Below are 23517 nucleotides of genomic sequence, written 5' to 3' on the forward strand. Positions count from 1 at the left end.
CACAATAAATTATACCATAGAGCCCAAGTTTATGTCTCATTTTAATCTGGTTTCAATGGAAATAATAAAAAACATGGAATGAGGCTTGAATGGGAATTGGGTTTCAGACGAGATTTAATCCAAGGTTTTCCTTCACTGAGTTAAGTTGGGTTTCTTTAATCTGCTGTCCCTGCTGTATTTTTTTGCAGGTTCTTGCTCACTGATGCAATGAGTGAAGTCAGGGCAGAGGCATGCGATGCGCTATCGGCTTAGCGATGGGGCTTTGTATGGGCTAGCCTTGGCAGAGGAGCTGGCCGTGCGATATGGATGCTAAAACTGAGCTCAAACTTCTATTGCTTCACTGCTTCTTCGAGGACACAAGTACAACGCAAGTGTACGTTGCCGTTGGTGCTGCCGAGAGCTTGGACTCCTCAATTATGGTGTAATTTTGTAGTAGTATTTTGTTCAGAGGTTATTGACAGATTTTTTCCAATAAATATTCATCAAATACAAATAATACTTGTGTAATTTGCCTATAAGTCAGTAATGTTGATATTTCCACAAGATATGTGGTTTTCATAGATTAGTCTTGCAGATAGTATACGTTTTGATTTTAAGTGTAAAAGGGTAAAATTAGTAATTGCTTCAATGGTTCAGATGTACACGAGATTAAAAATATTGTGAACATTTTTAGAGTTTTTCTCTTAATATTTCTTCATGATCTTTTATGTATTTTTCATCTTTTTTTTCAACAAACCAAATAATATTTTTATATCGTTAGATTGTATCTATATTTTATTATACTACTGGTTTTATATTGTTTGATATTTTACTTATTTTACCCCACCTTTCATACAAAAGTGTGGGCAATAGTTATGATTGTTTTCGTTATTAAAAAGAACTATCGTAAGCATATTTTCTATGTTAATGAACATATCATTGATAGTCGACAACGCAAGAAATGAATTCAGAAATAAATAAGAATTATCTTTGCGCACGTTCGATGTTACATCTTCCATCATGGAACTGTTTGCATGTTTCAAGCGTAACATATATCTAAAGTGAGAGGAAAGTTGCATAATACATAATAACTTTATTATTATGGAAATAATTATTTATTACATTGATCGTGTGAAAATTCAAAAGATAATAATTCAGTTTTAAATCCACATTGTTTGCATTTTTCGACGTGCTCAGGTGAAGTAAATTGTGTGTGATACCAGGAAAATTTAACATGCTCATGCATAAAATAAATTCCATTTGTTCTCTGGGGTAATTATCAACCTCATAAAAACATCCGCGCATGAAATATACCAATTAAAAAAAGTATTAATAAAAATTTTCGCTTGTGACAAAAAGACTGCAACATGTTAAACTGCAAACCCAATTTTTGAGACAAATTTTTATACAGTTAAACACTGCGCGTTATTTCCGTAGAGTTGTCCCATCACAATAGATTTCAATTGAACGAGATATGCATACCTCCAACGTCCGCACAACAAAGCTATCAACAGCTTCGCTGGCTGGCTATTGTGCCATGAAGTAGCTGGTGCTTCTATAAAAAGAAATAGGATTACATGCCATTGTCGAGCTGGACTCACCTGTTCCGAGGACGTATAACTGCAAATGAATTGATTGTTGAGAAATTGCATTGGTTTGAAGATGAGTGAAACACCTTGACCTTCCGCGCGAGTTAGAGGGTTGGGAATGAAATTATCGAAAATATTTGATAAATTTGAGGCCCGTGTGTTTTACTTCAAGATATGGATGCTCTGTAGTAAGCATGTATGATTTTCAGAAGGTCATATTATACCTTGGATCTAATTATATGTATAAAAAGTTAAATTATGGATAGAACCATCAATAATTGTTCTCAAGAGTAAGAAATATTTACAAAATAAGTATCAATGTAATCAAAAATGTTATTGGTTACGCTGGAAATTCACGGCAACCTGGCAAACCTCACTTGAACGTTGCTAATCGGTGTTGAATTTCATTGAAACGTTGCCTGAGTAGAGCTCACGTTTTTAAATAATTTATGGAAAATAATGAATGAAATATTATTGAAAGCAGAACTTTCACCAATAAATGATATTTGTAAATTCACGTCGATGAATAGAAAGTCACGGAAACCGGTTTCGGTTTCACTAAACATTGGGTAATGAAAACAAAGTTTATGTACCCCAACCCCATAACAGTTAAAAATTTTGCAAGGCTGTTAGGGGAATAGCAGAACGCAAAACGTCAAATGTTTGTGAAGTGTTCTCAAACTTTGCTTTATCTCAAGAAATTGAATTACTTTAGGAAAAAAATACGTACATTTCGTCTCTGAAGTGATAAACCTGAATGTAGATAGCGAGTTCGACGATGTGGGTGATTTGTAAGACCATGTGATGTCTTGGTACTGAGATAATTCTAAATCAAGTCACAAACCAGCATTACAAGACTTACTGAACGAAAAGTAAAAATCTAATTTACTTGTATTTATGTAAGAGATATACTTCCTGTCAATATTTTCGACCATCTCCAATCCGTGAGTTTTGAAAAACTAGCATCATTTTTGTGTAAGTAGTACACCAGGCAGAACAAACAACCTCATTTTGTGTAGAAATAGCATTTTTGAGTACATTTAGGCATTAAATATACACAAATACGTTAATGGTCAACAATAAATACTCTGTGATAATAATGGATCTAGTGAAGCATTACATGAAGCACCATCTCATGCACTTCATTTAGCAGTTCCGGAAGAACTCATTTCCCTGATCCGCGCCTGAGGCGCTCTCGATTACGTGCTTGCCTGCGTGTAAACATCCTTAATGAAGAAGGAAACGACCGTCCCGAGATGCCAGGTATATTTGCGTGTATTCCTTGCTACCTGCGCTGCTAAGTACCGCTACCATCAGGCAAGCTATGAGAAAATAACAGTAATACTGTGATGTAATAACGGTAATATTGTTTTGCGTGTATTCCTTACTACCTGCGCTGCTAAGTACCGCTACCATCAAGCTAGCTATGAGAAAATAACAGTAATATTGTGATGTAATAACGGTAATATCGTTTTGCGTGTATTCCTTACTACCTGCGCTGCTAAGTACCGCTACCATCTAGCCAGCTATGAGAAAATAACAGTAATACTATGATGTAATAATGGTAATATTGTTTTGCGTGTATTCCTTACTACCTGCGCTGCTAAGTACCGCTACCATCAAGCTAGCTATGAGAAAATAACAGTAATATTGTGATGTAATAACGGTAATATCGTTCAGCCATTATTGAATCAGCAATCCGGGATTAGAGAACACTGTTCAATTTTCATGGTCGATGTTATATTAATAAATATTAGATCATTTTTGGATATCGAAATTAGATAATTTTTTTGAATGGTAGAAAGAAACGATCATAGTATATCACACGATTATTGTAGCATGAATTATTCACCTTAAATTTACTCACACCATTTTAATTAATCCGTCTGTTGAAAGCACCGCACTACTGCTGCCCATATGCATTAATGTACTATTTGGGACGATAAAATCCAAATTTAAGTTCAATTAATCAAGATAATGCATCGAAATATCTGGAAATACCAAATATCGTGAAAATGTATACTGATAATTGAATTAATTTCAAATGTGCAAAATTTAATAAAATTATTTCAGTAATTTCAGGTGCGCTCTGGTGATTAACTCTATAGTATGAGAAGCTTCCTTAGTTGAACAAGTGTATCTACATTTATCAGATCGTATTTAAGATGGAGTGACTTGTCGTAAGTAACGATTTTTCGATTTGCTGTAAGATGCAGTGCTTGGCAGTCTGCTGATTATTCTCGAAAGTTTCATGTTGAAATGAAAGTTTCATGTTGAAATGAAAGTTTCATGTTGAAATGAAAGTTTTATGTTGAAATGAAAGCTTCATGTTGAAATGAAAGTTTCATGTTGAAATGAAAGTTTTATGTTGAAATGAAAGCTTCATGTTGAAATGAAAGTTTCATGTTGAAATGAAAGTTTCATGTTGAAATACATAGTTTTATTGATGTTTGGGCATTTGCTGGCGAGCGAAGGTAATGTCAAAGTTACTCTGGACATTTACGAGATAGTTTGTTTCAATAATTCACGTATTGTAGCTGCGTCAGCTTAGTTCTTGATTAGTTTTATTACTAAAAAAACGCTTTTGATGATGAATGTTTTTTGGAATTGATATCTGCAAAAACGTATGTTCAGTTGAGAGAGCGGGTGAAATGAATATATTATGGAATTAGGAAAAAATGTGGTGAGAACAATCATTTTAATATTAACTCATTAATATTAAAAAATTTCCATTTTTCAACTATAACAAAAATAAATTCATAAATAATATCAGGAATTTAAAAGCAAAGAAAACAGCCAGAATATTAACCATATCTTAAGAATGAAAACGTTTTGGAGTCCAGTTCAAAACCTATAAGAAAAGCAGAATCAATTAGAAAACTAAATTCACATCAAATATATATATAAAATATACTTTATTCACAATATTTTATTCTTGTTTTCGAAACAAATTGACAAAAAAAACTTGAAGCCATCTGAATGTAAGCAAAAGAAATGTAGTCTTTAGAAAAGTAAGTAATAACATAATAAGTAATAACAAATGCCTGGCAAATGAAATTAGAATCCCGTACGAGAGAACACGTTGCTCGATAGCTCTTCTAAAGCGGCTTATAGGTTCTCCGGTGGTACTCCAGACGTCGTTAGAATTCCTGAGCAGCGTGCAAGCGGAAACTATGGGAAGCAGACCGGCCTATACACGATAGTTGATCGCAATCTAAATATTACGATGGATGGCGCTTAGATACGATAGTTGATCACAATGTTAACAGAGTTGTGACGTGGTTACGATAGTTGATCACAGTCCCAAAATTACGATGGCTGCTACTGAGTTTTAATAGTTGAACACAATCGAAATGTTACGACGGATGACGCTTCGATACGATAGTTGATCGCAATGTTAACAGCGCAGTGGCGTCATAGAGTTACGATAGTTGATCACAGTCCCAAAATTAAGATGGCTGCCGCTGAATTTTAATAGTTGACCGCAATCTAAATATTACGATGGATGGCGCTTAGATACGAAAGTTGATCACAATGTTAACACCGCGATGGTATCACAGAGTTACGATATAGTTGATCACAGTTCAAAAATTAAGATGGCTGCCGCTGAGTTTTAATAGTTGAACATAATCGAAATGTTACGCCGGATGACGCTTCGATACATTAGTTGATCTCTATGTTAATACCGCGATTACGCCATAGAGTTACGATAGTTGATCACAGTCTCAAAATTAAGCTGGCTGCCGCTGAGTTTCGATAGTCATTCATAATTTCATCTTACGACAAAGGAAATTAAAGATACGAAAAGGTAATTAAAATTGAAAAATCACTCAAGTAAAACAAATGATAGTCGCGTTAGTGGAACGCTATCCAAATGTTCCGGTGTTACGGCTGAGTTACGGTAGTTGATCATACTTTTAATATCGTGATGGCAACGCTGATTCACGGTAGCTGGTCGCAATTAAAAAGGGCGCTTAGTTATGATAGTTGTTCACCTTTCTAGAATGGTGATGACGACGATAAGTTACGATAGTTGCGATGCTTGATCATAATCCAAATACTGCCACGGAATATGGTGCCTAATGATTGTCGTGATCATTGATCACAATCTCAAGACCGAGATGGGCAGCGCTGAGTAGCAGTCCCGTAACCAAGATGTAAGGCGCTGAGGTAGGCAGCTTTACAGTCAAAAGTACAATCATCTAACACTACGAAACAGATCGCACTTTATAAATATGACTTTAATATCTCATATCGCTCGATATCGTAAAACGTAAAATTTCAGTCAATCGACGCGTGGTTTTAAAACGACCGGCTTTTGAACTTATAGCACATTTTGAGCACTATTGTTTATTAACCTCCAGTTACCTGTTATAAATCAATTGTGCTTCATCCCGCTTCTTCTCTTTAACACGTCTTTGACGTGTTAAAGTATCATATCCATTGACAGCCTCATATCCATTCAGCAGTTCCATTCGAACTCAGTAGCGATACCTCCATTGATCTATTGATGTAACACAAATTGGGAGATCTAGCTCCTAGAAGAGTATTTTTTACAAGCATATTCCTGAGCATCACGTGCCGCTGAATGTTCCATAGTAATTGTAAAATGGGTCTATTCTCCCCTGAAAGGTTCACCTGTACGAGCTTGGTTTTATACTTGCCTTTCTAGGCATTACAATACAAATAACAATGATTGTTTCATCAATAGGAACTGTTCGAGCGCGGGCTTTTCACATGCGAACTCACAGAATCCTGTACCATTTTACCCCAGTATTCGGGCTGAATTATACACGCTTTAATTTTCTTGCTGATTAGATATGAGACAAACAAATTAATTTCTAAAATTTATTATACATTTACTGAAAATAATATTATATTATTTTCATCGTCTTGTGACGATGAAGAAGTTTCTTGTGACGATTTCAGGACGAAGTAATTTTTTATTCTATAATAAATTAAAAAAAAACATTTTAGAAAACTATGACAGGAAGCAAGCAGGATAATTTGATCTTTTCTCTCGATGTAATTCGATATTTCCTGTTCTGGTAATCATATCGAATATGGTCGATATTTGGCGAAGTGCCATATTTCATGTGATGGTTAATAAGGATGAAGGTTGTGTACGGTACAAAACAACCTGGCCAGGTTCCTTCCCACACCCCTGCTGCTAAGGTTCTCACAAAAGAGAACCCACCGTGCGAGTCTGAAGGCATTTCTTTAAACCGTTCCTGAGTTCATACAATAGCAGAGCAACCGTTCATGCGGCTTTGCCACGCCTTTACGGCCTCCGCTATTCACACGTTGGACCGCTGCCACTACCTAAGCTCCTCAACATAAACTCTCTAAAATAAATACTCTACGTTAACTACGACATCCACCTTTACCTTCATTTCTTATACTGCTTTCTGAGATCGCAGGCCTATGTCAATATACCAAGTATATCACAAACATTTGGCTGGCGTAGCTCTCAGATTTTCTGCGACCAATATCATGCGTCGAACTCACCTTACATGCATGTCTCAACGGCAATGGTTTCGGAAAAAAATGATTAATTTTTATTTAATGATTTAATTTTCCTCCATCAAATGATCCAAAGGGGGTGCTTACAAAATATCCTTGCATAGAGGCAAGGAAAAAGTTGCATCGCAAATGTCGTGAGAAAACGTTTGACATAATACCACATATGCCGGGGTCTCGATAAATATTTGTCAAGAGTTGGAAGTTCAACTTATTCTATGAAATTATGGTTTGAAAATTTGGCCTTGCGGCGCTAATTGAAAGCAATTGAACATTTTGTCGCTGCCTACTAGGATGAAAAAAAAAACTAGGTCATTAGCACACGTATTCCCTTGTGCATGGTTTCCTCGTCTTTAAACTTCCTCTTGGCCCGGGTACGCTACCTGGAAACTCGAATCGAGGAAAAATGAAGAACAAAAGATTAGTCCCATTGCTATGGGCCTCGAGTTCCAGCTGTATCAGAAGAGCCTAAGAAAGTGACAGCCGCACAATAATATGCACACGATTGCCCCTGAAATAATCTACCGAGCATACTTTTTCTAGGCTATCTTTTAAAGGAACCGCAAAATGAAACACTGTGTTTAGGTTTCATCTGAGGTTAGAAGTATCTGATTAACAGAGGATTAAATTTAATATATGATTAATCCATGAGCAATTCTGCTAACGCTTAATTCATGTTTAATTTTCATAAGCGTTCCTGGGGTTTTGATTACTGGTCTTGTATATTTTGAGGATAAGATCATTTGTCCAACTGCTTAGGACATCTGTGTATACACGAAGCGCAAATAAGAAGACGACAGGCTTCAAGTAATAACGTCTCTTGGATTGCTTGTGATATGGTCAGAGGTATTTCTTGTGGACTCAGGAGAGCGCTCGACGACGAAGGCACCTCTTCCTGAGAGGCTGATCAATGGAGTTCCGTTAGGCGAGGCTCCAACGGTCGTTTTCTCAAAGACCGGATATGAAAGACTCGCTGGGACGAAATTAATGATCGCGCCAAGGTACCGTGATTTTGTCATAGACCGATGAGCGAGGTGACTTGGAAGGTCGAAATTCTTGCTACCGAATGTATGGTCGGTTTCTAGTAAAATTTTCTAGGGAAAGCGATGAAATTTTTGTGTAATTTAATTTATTCTTTATAATTTGACCGATGCACAAGTGTATTCAGTATCCAGTTGTATGAAATCGTTGTCAGGAGCTCACTGATTCAGGCACTTCACTGGAGCTCTCTGGGAACTTCAACGACAAGCAAGTAGTTATCTTCCGGCATTTGGTCCCATTTATCACCCACCAATATGTTACATCTCCTTTCAGAAAATAAGGGATTAATGAAATCAGAACTTTGCCTTAGGAGATTGTGACGTTGTAATGAAAATATTTGGCATGTAAATGTAGAAACATGGAAATTAATAGGAACACGAGATATTCATGGTTTGTAATGTCTGGACGAAAAAACCTTGCTAACTACGTGAAAAACAGGAAATAAAAAAACGTGAGCACAGAAAATTCAATTTATTTAGGTAAAAAATATAAACATAATCTGAAAATTTTTCTTAATTGATCGCGCCACATTTTCCAATATGGAGGCCCTTGACTATTTGCAACTACATCAACGTCGAGCTGCACCACAACGACATCAAGACATTTCACTCGCTGGCCATTGTTGGCTGTAGAGTCAGTGCATTTTAATGAGACAAAATAAAGCAGCCTAGTGTTTTAAAAGCGACGAGAGAGTGCGAGAGCGTTGTGCGCGATGACAAGGTTGTGCGCAACAGCGCAGTTTGGCGCAGGATTGCGATGCGGTTCTTGCTCGGCCGTCCGTTCGAATTGTAAGGCGAGCTGCCGCTAGACGCGCCTTTCAGTCCAGACGCGCTATTGAGAGTTTTCAGATTCAGGTCCCCTGCTGTGCTATTCCATACACCACGTTCCCTGCTAAGAATAGCAAGAGGGGGGAAAGCTGAGGACGGAGGGTTAGGGAGGAGGAGGCCATGAAAGAGACTGGTAGCTCGACAGCATAGCTGCTCTCAGGTGGCGAGGGAGAACTGGAACACATCAACAAACTAAAGCCAATGGTCGGTCGTATGGACGACCGTAAATGTGAGACAACGAAATGCTGCCATGGAACGTTCTCTTCAACGCGGTCATTTCACACTTTCTTTTCCTTTAAAGTTCATTTTTAAAAGTTACAGACAATTCCTTGTTTAAGAGAGTTTTGTCGAAACTAATTATACGAATGTCAGTGAACTCTAGTAACTCCATTAGTAAATTAAATTTTTAAGAATTACAAGCAATTTTTAATTAAAAGTGGATATTATTCAGATTAATGTAGCCTTCGGATTGTTTATTATTAATTTTAAATATTGTCTCAAAACAGGCTTCATAATAAGAATAGGACTTACATTTCATTATTGCGCGATAACGAGTTTTTAAAGACAAGAATATAAGTCTATATTCAATTAATGTTTAATTATTTATCTCAAACCATTTCATAATTAACTCTAATCTTTCTCTAATTCTAATTAAATTAACTTAATTAATAATACCAAAAACTCCGAGATATATACATATATTCTTAGATATCCTCGTGATTGAAAGGCAGTTGTTATGACCGACATGTTTATTAATGAGAATACAACTAAAAACTATACAATGTTAGAATTTATTTAAATACTTTATATTATCTCATTGGTACTTAAGAAAGTTTCTTACTTAGTAGCATGGAATAATGTCAAAGTTATACTTCTCAAAAATAAGAAAAAAAATACCTCGGTTAGTTTCACGTCGCGTGAGATTTTAATAGCTTCTGAATCCTTTTAATCGATGTATGAACTTTCATGAGGTCGTAGATACAAATATATTTCCCACTTATCCCTGTGATTTAATCTATACCTGATTAATTATACTCTATACATCAATCATCATTTAATTTAACTAATAAACTTTCCGCGAATGAGTATAAAGTTTAGTGCTATAATATTTTCAGCTTGACATGTATTTCAAATTGCTGAATGGCTAGAAGAAAATTTTTCCATGTAGATTGCAAGGCTTTCAGGAAAATATAATGAAACTATTATTGAGCCAACACAATAATGCATCATTACAGAGATTTAAACTAGATTGCTTCTCTGCACTTCTAATAAGTTTTAAGTTCTAATATGAAACAGCAAAGACTCAAATAAAAATCAATTGTTTTTCAATTATTGATCGCTTCGCCTTCTGAGTTCTAGATGTTTCCCTGATGCAATATATCATATCTTCACGTAAATTATAGCGGCAATTTTAATATATTTCTTAGCCAATAAGTCCTATGATACGTTCATCGGAAGTTGTTGTGATATTATTTGATGTTAACAAATAATTAAATTCAATATCCCTGTAACCCGAAATTAAAATATTATTCTCGCACTAAAAATGATCTAATTAAGATTGTAGAAATTGCTGGCTAATAATGAATACAAATTGACGCATCCATAGCAAAAATTTTGGTGGATATTCATGATAAACATTTACGATAAAACGTTTCTTCGAAATTTATATTAATTTAGAGCCATTACATATTTATTATGCTTCATAGACGTACGATAAAGCTCAATTGTGTAATATTTTTTCATTATACTTTTAGGATATTAAATTAATTTGTTAAAATTTTTTATTTTAGGTTATATGAGTAATGATTCATATTACGTTTTATTTAGTTATTCGAAACACATGCAGATGTGAATTTTAATTAGTTTTGAACAAATTTTACAAGAAAATCAGACGAGGCGTTGTCAAGATTTAAGCAATAAAATGTTTAATAGTAATATATCTCAAGTACTAATTTGTTGTTGAGTCCAGACTGTAGGTAATAAGTATTTTAAGTAACAACAAATGTATCAAATTCATTATACAAAAATTGAGGATGAGTAGAAGCAACAAAATTTTCTCATTTCTTTCTATATTTGAGTTGAGTTCTGGCAGTGATCGAGGACGCACGTAGTGTTTGCGGGTCCCAACTTTCTCACTTCTTACTATGCCGGTTTGACTTATCTCGCGAATTTTGTACCGAAACGATTTCAGTGAAAGGTTCAATGTTAGTGCAGTTCAATCAAAATTGTGCGAATAGTGAGAAAAACGGCTAAAATGGAAAAGAATCGGCGACAGGCCACATCAGGCCTACACTTCAGAGCCGACATCACTATGTTATGTTATGTTATGTTATGTTATGTTATGTTATGTTATGTTATGTTATGTTATGTTATGTTATGTTATGTTATGTTATGTTATGTTATGTTATATTGAGTGAACTATTATACGTTGTGTGTCGTTTGTCTTTAATGGAAGAGATATTTACTCCTTTATTTGAATACATATTTTATTTTTATTTTACATTCTCATGAGTACTATATTTTTAGACCCTTAAAAATGTTCGAAATATTTCCTAGATGGAGTTATGGAATAATCAAATATGAACAAATTAAAAACAAAGTATTTCCATGTTTTATGTGGGTAATGTTTAGTAGTATGCAGGGATACTATAGTAGAATGTAATATACTATGTATTGTAGTAGTATGTATAGTAGTAGTATACTATACTACTATAGTAGTATGCAGGGCAGAAATGAATTTCTCATGACGATCTTATTTCCTTGACAAGTATTGCCGAATAGTTATAAAATCTAACACAAAATATTGTATTCTGACTCAAAATATTATTAAAAACTTTCAACTTACTTTTGATTTACATGTCAAGTGCTCCAATTTAGTTCGAATTAAATAAATTGTTTCAGTGCTGCTAATGAGAAGTAAGTTATATTATAAAGTTCGTACTCAGGAAACAATTTGAATTTAATACGCCCATGCTAAAATCAAGCTAACTGCCCCAGTCAAATGAAAAAAAGTAAAAATGGTAATTTTAATATGGTTGTCAATTTTCTAATTATTTAAAAAAAAACTTTTTCTTGCATAAGTAGGTCCATGTATCTTCTAGCCAGGCTGTATAACTTTTACAAACATCAACGAAGATAAGTAAAATTTAAATTATCGAAATGTCCAGCGTTATTGCGGTCTCGTCATTATCTTTATTAAGGAACGATTCCCCTAACCACGCCGCATGGTTCAACGAACTAGAAATTAAAAAGCGAAGAAAATCCACACAAATTCAGCATATCTCAATTGAAAACGTTTCGGAGTCTAGCTACATCGTCAGTTTGATAAATACAAAACACAAATACACTCATAAATTAATAAAGTTTGAATTCAAAAGAGAACTCGCTAAACTTTTATAGGAGAATCTTTAATAGTTCAACGCAGCGAATCAATTATTAAAATTTATTGAAGTATACCTGTGAAGTATGAGCGGCAGCATAATCGCTACATGCTTAGTACATGAATACATTACATTATGAATTACATCGCATAACTAACTTGAATGTTCACCAGACCAGGGCACGACTTCTTTATTTCTATGAAAAGAAGATCAGAGAGGGAAGAGATTTATGCTAATCAAAAGCAAGGATAGGCATGCATACTTTATGTTCAAGGGGACGAATTAAATCTACATAGCGCATTCGGATTTTTTTCCCTGCCTAATTAATTTTCTGGCAGTACCTGTTTCGTACGAGGTTTTCATTGCAATTTGAGCTGCAAAAATACCCATTGAAGTCCCCTCAAGTGCGCATGAATTATCAAGTCTGGTTCAGGCAACTCCACCACTGCGCATTCCACTGCTTTCAATCCCCACAAAAAACCAGGGCGCCGTTCAAAGGAATACCGCGGCGGCGATGCTGAAGAGCTGCGTGCCAAGCTTCTGCTCTTCACTGTAATGTAATGTACGTAGCTGAGGTGTGCTAGGGCACATCAGCTGCCCGAATTGCTCAAATATGTCGAGCTTAATGACGAAAAATATGAAACGATATACCGCCTAGTTAATTAATTAATAAGAAAAGTAATGGATAATGTCAAATTAGAGTTTTTCACTTCCAGAAAAAATTGGATTTCCTCACTCAGGGAGAAATTTTCAGTAGAATTTTAAATTCTTGTTAAAATGTTCAATTAATATCAAATTTCTGTTAAATTAAAAAAAATGAACATTTTTATGTTGTCAAGTCTGCTGTGGTAAATCTTTAATCTCTTCGGAGTTTAATTCTCAACATATACTATGCGAGGTGTCAGAGGCAGATATTGTACAGAATGCGGGCGCACTGCATAATCGTCAATACACTATGTGTATATTTGTCAATTCAAATATAGTTACATGTACAAGGGTCAAGTGATGGAAATACATAATTAAAAAAAATCATGGCATCTCGTTTGCTCATTTCAAAATAAATAAAACTGACCCATATATGATTGACATGTGCGAATTCATGTCAAGAAAACGTGATCAAAGCGCGGATGTTCTCGTCAAAGTCTCACATTTTGAAGACGCTCTAGTATTTCTTTCTTCACCCACGAGGAAGGATGTACCAATGTTCAGACAAAACTCTTGAATTATGAAGACTAGTGGAGTTGTGAAATCCAGCGTCTGGCTGTAGCTCCCCTCCTGGCTGAGCTCCTTTCAATTCGAACTTCGGGCCGAGAAAAATCTTTCGTTGATGCTTCAGGCGTCGAGTGAGCGTTGCGCAAGACGGAAAAATCGGACGTGTCTTTAGCGGTGCTTTTATTAGTCGGATCTTGTGAAAGAATGAGCAAAAATAGTATTGAGACATCAAGAAATATTTTCAGGAATTGTGCAATAATTTTCGGAATTAGAGACACATATTGAATGGCAAACCTAAGCTTAGTTTACGTACTTATCAGAGTCATAAAAAAATTTATTTCATAATGTCCTCAATATCTCATTGAACTTGAATGGCTTACAAAATTTTTTAGCAGTATTTAACACAGAGAATAAATTATAAAGTATTGGACTGTTCTGATGGGGCTTTCGGAATGGAATTTATACTACATTTTCTCAGATGACAGCAGGGTCCTTTGCCAGTAAAAATTAGTATTTTTCTATACCGTCTATCCATAGTCTAGTAAAACTAACGACTATCTTTTATTTTGTTTTCATATATAATAGGATCGAATATATTTTATTTGCTTAATAAATTAAAAATGTTCATTTTTATTTCACATATTCTTCCACAATCTAACTTCATCAAACTGCGCCGTGGATCCGGGATTTAGGATCGCTGTGGCTGCGATTCACCACAGGAGCTCGATGCGTTGTCATGGCAGCCGCTGCACTGCCTAGCAACGTGTCTACCACAGCGATGAGCCCAGCCCTCACTACACTCACAATTGCAATACGAGCAATGGCAGCAAAAACAACAAACACATCCTAGGTAGTGTGAAGAATGACGATATGAATAATTTTAAAACCGTGAGTGAAATGACGCACAAACACAAAGAATTAAGAAGTTAATTTCAGCAATCATCGACAAATTTTTGGGAAAATGAGTTAATACGTCTAATATATATAGAGCCACAGAATGGTTACGATTGAAGATAGTAATTATCGAAGCAACAATGAGGCAAAATATAAGACAAAAAAATGTGATGTCGCAACAATTATTAAAAATATTGGCTGATTGAACTAAAACGTTGGTTCTATTTGAAAATTTGCACTAGAATGTCGGTTCTATCTTTCGCATGAATGCCAACATGAGAAAAAAGAACTGAATTCAGTCAAATACACTAGATGAAAATACAAAAACTGCGATTTTTCAAACTGAAGCAAAAACCACGAGACTAAAAACCAAATTGAGCCGATAATCACATTGAGAATTACAATCTTAATTATAGGAAATAGTAAGTTTAATCCGATTTATTCTTTCATGATTAATCAGGTAAGACTTCCTGTGCCATGCATACATAATCATTACGATTGAGAATCTTGTGATTGCAAATTCCGTCATTTTGAATCCCGCCATTGAATTTACTTATTTATTTTGAAACTAAAGTCTCAAAATAAAATGTCTAAAGTCTCATTAACGAAAAATCAGTTAAAATATATATGATTTACACTTACCATGATAAAAATCTCATTCCATTTCTCAAAATTTTCTCCTCTTTATTTTTCATGCCACATAATTCAAAAAGATAACAAGACAATATTGAGGGATGAAAAGTATCATGAATATTCGCTCAATCGGGCCCCATATAATTCCAACGCCAGGCACCAAACAAACAAACAAACAAACAAACAAACAAACAAACAAACAAACAAACAAACAAACAAACAAACAAACAAACAAACAAACAAACAAACAAACAAACCCTCATACAAACTTTGGTTGTATCGAAAATATGTAGGGGCATGTATTATAAGGCGCATCTACGTTAATTATTGTAGCGGCCGACTACCTGTACTGGAAAATTTATTCTTAGTGTGAGAAATACGGCATTGTAAAACTGGGAGGAAAGATTAATTTTTCTTATCAGACTATAAGAATTAAATTTACATGTAAGAAATAGTTTTTCTTATTTCAAAACGAAAGGTGAATGAAAGCTTTTTGTTCCATATGAAATGTGGGTTTGAATAAGTTTTTCTTCAATAAAATCGAATAACTTTATTAATATTAACAGCATTTAGTGATCTTGTGGATCGGAGAACCAACAAAACGTTATGAATAAATTTCAAATCAGAGCTGTAAACCTATATAATTCAAGATGTAAAAGAAGTTTTGAATATATTTCAACGTTACCGTAAAATTTTATCCTCAAATAAAGACAAACGAAGATGATTGGAAATCGTAATTCATTAAAACGAAGTAAATGTGACAATAAGTTATTGACGTAATTTTGGTATTTTGAAGATGACCGACTCAGCCGGTTACGTATCACTGCTACTGAAAGTGTTGGTTGCAGACGACCGAGAGACGCAGCGATTCACAATGACTCTACGAGACGAGCAGCAAAAGAGATTTGTCATCTCCTGTAAGGGTGGAACCGATATTAATGGCCACTACTCTGACAATGATTGCTTATGAAGACGCTGGCGATGGGTCATCACCCATTTAAGTGATCATCGCGGCTAACTTGATTACTCCCAAACAAATTGTTTATAAGGATTAGGTCGGTGAATGGGTTCCTCATGCGCCGTTTGCAAGGACATCTGGAAACAACTAAATCCTCGCCAATGACGTTGATTGTAATGAATTGTAATGGATTCATTAGCATCCATACGTATCTACTCTCGATTTATTTGGATTTATATCAAAATCCATGCAGCAAAGACATGCTGAATTTGAATTGAAACCCCATTAAACTTATCTAATTGTATTTGCATGGATTCATAATTAGGTTGAAAACAAATTTCTGGTATCAAATAAAGAAATTACACACGGCAGCGAGAGGAAACGTCTCTATTCCCTACCACTCACTGCAATTCACATCGGAAAACTCTGGTGAAATTTCCCGTACTTGCAGGAAAATATTCCTAAGTGAGTGAGGAGGAGAAATTGAGATAGTTTTGGACGTAAATTAATTAAATTATTGATGCATTTTGTCACTGCAGGCAATAACATAACATTCTTCTACGTTTACATATAGCGGAGCTTGAAAATTAGGAGACTTTGATCAATGACGTTATTATTGCTCCTTGTTTTGATCAAGACGTTATTATTGCTCCTTGATTAAAAGCTGTTCAAGAGTTCATATGCGGCTATTACTGGAGAAAACTTAAACAGTGGTTTAGCAACAAGATGAAGCAATTTTTTAAAAAATTAGCAACAAGATGAAGCAATTTTCTCCCACATAAATTGGTGCATTTTAGTACACAATGCAAATCCTTTAATTGCAGCGACTGTCTTCGCTTCACTGTCTGTGGTTATTTACGAACATTGCATCCTATATTCCCGCAAAAATGTAACTGTTTTAACACAAATTAAATATTCGTAGATTTTACTCAATACCTCTTTGATCTCTATGCCACATGCCCCCTTTCTTCATTCTCAATTCTCGATGAAATGTAATAGACAGGCGCAAATGTAAAAAAACAGGCACAAATGTAATAGACCGGCACAAATGTAAAAAAAACAGGCACAAATGTAATAGACCGGCACAAATGTAAAAAACAGACACAAATGTAATAGACCGGCACAAATTGCCGCAAACTCTGTGACAAGATAACGGTCTGATTAGACATACCGGAACCAAACAGGTTTGATACAAGCTTAAACAGGCACAAATTACCACAACATCTGTGACAAGCAAGATAACGGCTAATCAGCCTCATATAACAGGTCAGATTTAACCTTAAAAACGCGTCGGTGAAACTCACGCAGATCTTTCGAGGGCGCAAATGCGAGCGCTTCAGCCGGCATGCATTAATGATTTTAAAATGCGCAGTCAGTTGACCCGGCAAAATTGAATGGCTAAAAAGAAAACAGTGGCTGGGATTTAATGTTAGGCGCTGAGATGGTTATTATTCACACTAGGTTAGGCTCGACCGTCATATTTCACAGAGTTCTGGCGCCATTAATTGGTTCCGCTTCATTGCCCTTACACGATGATGGATGGGAGTGCGCATCGCGACTTGCCGGCTCTGCCCTCTCTAAACCGACGATCTTTCCTACAGCCCTCTCTAAACCCACGCTCTTTCCTACAGCCCTCTCTAAACCCACGCTCTTTCCTCAGCCTTCTCTAAACCGACGCTCTTTCCTACAGCCCTCTCTAAACCCACGCTCTTTCCTACAGCCCTCTCTGAACCCACGCTCTTTCCTACAGCCCTCTCTAAACAGATGCTCTTTTCTACAGCCCTCTCTAAACCGACGCTCTTTCCTACAGCCCTCTCTAAACAGATGCTCTTTTCTACAGCCCTCTCTAAACCGACGCTCTTTCCTACAGCCCTCTCTAAACAGATGCTTATTTCTACAGCCCTCTCTAAACCGACGTTCTTTCCCACAGCCCTCTCTAAACCGACGCTCTTTTCCGAAGCCCTCTCTAAACCGTCTCTTTTTTCACACAGCCCTCTCTAAACAGATGCTCTTTCCTACAGCCCGCCCTCTCTAAACAGATGCTCTTTCCTACAGCCCTCTCTAAACCGACGCTTTTTTCCGCAACCCTCTCTAAACTGACGCACTTTCCCACAGCCCTCTCTAAACCGACACTCTTGCCTTAAGCCCTCTCTGAACTATTTCCCACAGCCTTCTCTAAACCCGCTCTTTCAAACAGCCCTCTCTAAACCCGCTCTATCAAACAACCCTCTCTAAACCCGCTCTTTCAAACAGCCCTCTCTAAACCGATGCTCTTTCCTAACGCAATCTCTATACCGACGCTCAAACCCGCAGCGTTCTCTCAATCGACGTTCTTTCCAACATCACATCCCTTTCTAAACAGACGCTCTTTCTTACAGCCCTCTAAGACCCAACAATATTTTTAAGAGCCCTCTCTAAACCAACGCTCTTTCCCACAGCCCTCTTTAATCCGACGCTCTTTCCCAGTGCCCTCTCTAAACAAATTCTCTCATCATTAAATCTCATAATTTTCATTAGGAATTCTAACCTATGACGCTTTTCTTCACACAATCTTCCAGGAAGCTGCATTTTTCACCTCATTCTTCATCCTGCCTCTTTTTTTCCATCTACTTTCTATATCACTTATCCAAGCTACTGCTTTTTCCAAACCAAGTCTAATCCCGTCCTCTATGTAGTGTCACTGTTCTTTCCCACACGTGTCTTCTATGACTCGAATATATTGTAAAATATTTTCTCTTCTTAATCCTTTTAATATATCCGAAGGCCTCTTGGTTGGTACTCCTTTACCTTCTCGTTAGACCGTCAACTTTAATTTCTTTGTTTTAACTGTTAGGCAAAAAACATAGGTAAAAAATTTTTTTTATCAGAATAAACTTAAAGTATATTGCATTGAAATACTTCGCAACAAAAAGATACTTTGGCATAAAATTTTCTTATTATTTCAACTTGCTATAGTTCATGTGCATTTAGGTTTTATTGAATTAGAAATTGAGTATATAGGAACTCAATTCGTTTGTCTTTCAGTCAGTGCACTTAATTTCGTCAGTATTATTCTTCCTATTCTTTATAGGGAGAGGTAATGATTATTTCTATACCAAATAGCTGAATTATTTAGACTGGCAATAGAAGCAATTGACAATTAAAAATCGAAAAAGAAGAGAACTGAGAAGATATCAGTTATAAGCATGAGATGTAGAAAAATTTAACGATCAGTGAAAGTGTTTTGGCTAATAGCTAAAACGACAACTAACCAGGAAATAGATAATTAAAGAAATTTGACAAATAGAGAATAGAATAGAGAATCCAAAAATAGACAAATAAAATCAAATAATAGAGAATTCAGTTGATAAAAAATTCAGATTATGTTTAACATAGAAGAATTAAAAAAAATTAAATTATTAGGCATCTTGAGCGAGTGTATTTCCATTTTAGAATAATAGTGCCACATAGGCAAATAGACTTATCGTCTCAGTAATGAAAATTAACTTGCGTGATCCCATTTGTGTTTATAACACAGCCATCTGTCTGGAGCTCATATTGCACGCAACTCTAATTAATTTCTCTATGAACTCATCGCCTCAATGGCTGAGCTGTTCCAAGATCTAACATTGTTTGTTTTGTACGTATAATTGATTTGAGTAATCCACAGATCAAGAATTCATCATTTTGTAGGGCTTCTTCCTAATGGGCGGCAATTATTTTTTACACTCTGAATCATGCATTATCATGAATATTTAGAGGCTTCAACCATCAAAAAGACCATCATCATAATAAAAAAAAACAGAAGGATAAGATTAAAGCGATATTGTATCTCCCCTACAAAGACAAATGCACCGCGAAGCCAATCAATAATGAGACACGGCTACTCGATGCCGACAAGAATGCATCACATAAGTTGGTGTTTTATCGAGCGCTGTCCCCTCAGCGCTGCTCGGTCACGTTCTGCTCGATTATCAATGGCTCAAATGATGAGCCGAGATTCCAGAGTCGAGAGAGAGGGATGCCACCCTTGCATGTGGTCGCCGGCCAGCCGAGTGCGGCTAATAGAAAGAGACCGCAGCTTCCAGCACCGCGGGCTAAATCCAGTGCAGTTGAGTGGTAAATCTAGTATCAAAACTACGTTGATACGCTCCATCTATGATTATTGAAAGTATTAGTATATGTTGGCAAAATTTGTTCCTTTAAGCAGATTTCATTGAAGACCAGAGAATTCGTTTTATTGAAATAAAACGAATTCTCTAGTCTTCAATGAAACCTGCTTAAAAGATAATTGAAAGGTAAACATCTTTTCTAAAACGATAGTAGATTTTGAAACATATTAATAACAACTTTTTCAAACGCTAACTGTGGCAATTTTTGACATTATTTAAAAAGAAAGGTTTAACCACGTTGATACTTTTCATCAGCTCGATAATAAAGAAAATTAAAACGCTTCTCTAGCACCATGGTGTGTTTAAATAAAAAACAATTATTATCTATTAGATTGTGCGATTAATACTAACCGAAACACTCAAGTGAAAGCTGTTCAAGTTATCCAAGAACAAGGGTTCAACCACGTTGATACTCGCCATATTTACGTTGGATAACATAGTGCGCCTTTTCTATAATTATGGTTCAATGTGAAGCACATGAATAAAATTAAGTAGTGATTAACGCTACTCGAAACACTCGTGTAAAAATGTTCTAAATTATTCAAAAACAGAGGTCAAATTGAAAATAATTTTTCAGTCCATATTATATACAATTTTGATTAAAAATTTATATTGAATGCAATACAGTTCGAAAAGCTCCGAACTGGATAACCCGAACATTTCGGGAATACGACAACTATTTTAGATATTATAAATCGTAAATTTGAATAATTTACTCATTAAATTAAACGAAAAATGTATCATATAATATAATAGCTTCTATATAGGCTCCGTTACAACCATGAACTGTACCTCCACTTGACTAATGCAATTATGCGTGATTGATTTGCAGGCTTCATTCAATGATGAACTGTCGTCTCGTAATAATTCTATATTTATCAAACATAAAAGTTACGTTAGCAAGCTGTAATGTTTAATGGCTAAATTATTGATCAGATAAAAATCTGACTACTCTAAATCCCATTGAAAAATAATAAAACGTTCCCTGTAACACACGATTTGCATTAATCAACGAGGAATGACGGGCAATAAATCGCTTCAACAGGTCACTATAAGATCTTATAATCAGTTAGCTTATGATGAACAAAGAATCGCCCTACGTCATTCTGAAAGGCAATTCAGTTGAAGTATTTGCCAACAGTTCATACTTGTGTACTCAGGTCTTGGCGCTTGAAATAGTAATGCTGGTATGGCTTACACTTAATGGTAATAAGGTGCGGTGTATGATGAATGCGTATCACCTGAATACACGAATATTACTTCAACTGGAGATATATTTCATCAGTTGTTCATACAAACAACCCGCTTAAGAGAAGCCAACAGCTCTCTTATCTGCTGGTCTGTTTATATATTGTAATTTGTACGTCAGCATTCATGAATAATTTCCTCCTCTAATATATTAAACTTTACATGCCAACCACGCAATTATTTTGCTAACGAATTAAAATACCGATGTTTCATCTTGAAATCAGAGGTCAGTACAATATCAAAATTGTCAAACTTAAACGCGATTCTTATTCTCATTTAAATACTTTCTTTCTAATATAAGCGTGTTCTGATTCTGAAACGCGATTCTTACTTTAATTTAAATATTTTCTTACTAATATAAGTGTGCTGTGATTCTTATAGGCATTTCTTACTTTAATTTAAACATTTTGTTACTAATATAAGCGTATTGTTATTCTTGTACGCGATTCCTACTTTAATTTAAACATTTTGTTACTAGTATAAGCGTGTTGTTATTCTTGTACGCGATTCCTACTTTAATTTAAACATTTTGTTACTAATATAAGCATGTCTAAATAGGTTTACGGTTACCAGGGCCACAGCAACGCATGCACGATCCCAGTAACCTGGTTAGTTGAGCGTGTCACTGTGGCATCTATTGTCTCAGGCGCACGTATGGTCGCTCCTATAATGAACTTCCTACACTAAGCAATTTATGCTCACCGGCCAATTAAGCATGGGAGTCTTGGTCTCTAGGTCACGCTAAACATAAGCACGTATGACAGATTTCCGCTACTTATCATTTGAATTTTTTCTAAGTTTTTCATTTATGATTTATTATTAATTCACATTTCATAATTCTCCCTAAATACATGCGTCGCTTCTCTACTGATGTGAGTACAGCTGTACGGTGTTATTATTACAGATTTGCAAGTTGTTTTCAAATGTATCATAAAATGTATTAAAAAGATTACATTTTCACGGGGTAGTCGAGCAGTTTGCTCTCGTCACCAATAAATATCATATTCGGGTGGTCTTATTTTCAAAAATACAAATAAACTTTCATTTCGATTTGTGCTACAAATGAAAAATAGTTCTTGATGAGTGATAAATACAAATAAAAAATATATATTTCTTCTCAAAGTTTGTAATTCTTGATAAAATAGTGATTGTCTCTTGATAATGCGTTCACCGAAAATTGAAGCGAAATAAAATTCTCCTCGAAAACTGTTTAAGATGCAATTAGTTATCATGTACCGTTCAGGCTGTCAATGTCCAATTGACTAATATACAGTATGTAGTTCAACATAGTCTTCTTCAAGCTTCTTTTTAAATCAAGCATCGGACGTGAAGATAATTCTATTTAACTGAATATATCTCTTATTGAGAAGAGTAAAAAGTTAATGCTAAAGTGGCTTATTTTTTCATCATTATTATTAATTTTTCAATAATTCCTAACTCATTTTTTTGCCCGGTGTCAACACCAGCGGGCAATGGAATTTTTCAGCACATGATTTTGAGGGCGACACTCACGCACCAGCAGCGTCTCACTTGATTGCATGCCGTTTACCCAAATGTGTGGTGCATTAAAATTAGCCTGAACCACGTTTTAACATCTCTTACAGCTGTGGTTAAATCTTCCGAATCTTTCAGTGAAAAATATTTCATATATTTTTAGCTCTAGTTGTGTGTCATCTCTGCCTTCAATACAATTTCGTGACATTTATGTCATCTAAACACTTAGAAATTTCGTATCAAAAGCACTAATAATCTGTCAGTGTGTACTTATTTATTCCAGATGGTATCGATTGCTGACCAGAGCCGTGTCGAAGCTACCACGTTTTCAATTCCAAGTCGACTATAATTTTCAGCAGAAAGGGAAGCAAAAGAATTCTCATCCATTTAGTGTTTTATTGTTTTAAAAACCAACGCAAAACACCGTTGGTTGATTTTTGTGTCGTATAACAAGACAATCATTAGTGCAGTTATATTTACATAAGATGTACGTACCATTGATGAAATGCAGCAGTCAGGATATTCATATATAACTGCAGAATAATCAACGACAACGCCTGACTGGGGGCATCGAAAATCAGTTGATACATC

Source organism: Hyalella azteca, unplaced genomic scaffold (genome assembly GCF_000764305.2).
Source record: "Hyalella azteca isolate HAZT.00-mixed unplaced genomic scaffold, Hazt_2.0.2 contig14037, whole genome shotgun sequence".
NCBI lineage: Eukaryota > Metazoa > Arthropoda > Malacostraca > Amphipoda > Hyalellidae > Hyalella > Hyalella azteca.